Genomic DNA, 987 nt, shown 5'->3' with positions numbered 1-987 from the left:
AAATATAAATATAAAGATAAATATAAAGCTAAAGAAAGATAAATATAAATATAAATATAAATATAAAGATAAAGATAGTCAGCAGTACTTATACTTATGAGGAAACTGTATAAATCTGTAAATCAGTTACTTTTAATGACTTATTGGTCAATAAATTAAATATAAATACATTAAAGCAACATTTTTTAACAATAATAACTAAAAAAACAGATCACTACCGAGGAGAATAACCGATATCTGTGAGCTAATATAACACAGTCACACATCAGCGAGGGTGCACAAACTACCGCCACACCTGCACGGTGACGTAAAGCGCGTCAGTGACCCACAGGTGTGACGGATAATCCGGTGACCGCGTGTCAACGTGTTCCCGCTTCAAGCTCCCGAAGACATCGTGTTCCCTCATCAAACAGGCGTTTAAACGTCTTCCACACGCACCGACGCGACTAAACCGTCGGTTAATCGCCGGTTCGTGCCGGTTGGCGGCAGAATAACCGGTTGTTTGGGGACATTAATGACGTTAACACCGAATAACGAACACAAACAAGGTGACACATCAAACGGGGTTTTATCTTTACCTGCAAACCTCCTCCTTTCTTCTCCTTTGCTCCAACCGTCAGATGTTCTTCTTCCCGCCTCTGGAGGTCCGTTAGCTCCTCGCGTTTGAGCTGAGAAACTGAAGTTTGAACAGAAAGAAAAGAGGAAAAAGAAAAAGAGACAAAAGTTGTGAAAGGGGGGAAAAGTCGAACACACCCGGAAGTGTTTTCTGGCAGTTTGTTCGCGGGAGCGGGTGTTCGATTTGTGTCTTTGTGCTTACCGGAGGGAGGGGCGGTGACACACCTCCACAGATCTTTATTATAATAATAAAGATAAAGATAAAAATAATGATAATGATAATAATAAAGATAATAATAAAGATAATAATAAAGATAATAATAAAGATAATAATAAAGATAAAGATAAAGATAAATATAAATATAAAGATAA

The 987-nt window shown here is 37.9% G+C and overlaps 1 protein-coding gene across 1 annotated transcript in view; it reads right to left on the bottom strand.

The window, feature by feature from the left end:
* The window catches only part of LOC118321590 (arfaptin-1-like), a gene marked incomplete in the record, with an annotated part of 13695 nt that extends 12933 nt beyond the window's left edge, over nucleotides 1-762 (bottom strand). The window contains 1 exon segment of the mRNA XM_035652965.1: nucleotides 579-762.
* Nucleotides 763-987: the final 225 nt, after the last annotated feature.

This window comes from Morone saxatilis, unplaced genomic scaffold (assembly GCF_004916995.1).
Source record: "Morone saxatilis isolate NCDOM2014 unplaced genomic scaffold, NCSU_SB_2.0 Contig12, whole genome shotgun sequence".
NCBI classification, from domain to species: domain Eukaryota; kingdom Metazoa; phylum Chordata; class Actinopteri; family Moronidae; genus Morone; species Morone saxatilis.
The sequence above is the reverse complement of the archived record's forward strand: the minus strand, read 5'-3'. Positions and strand labels throughout refer to the sequence as shown.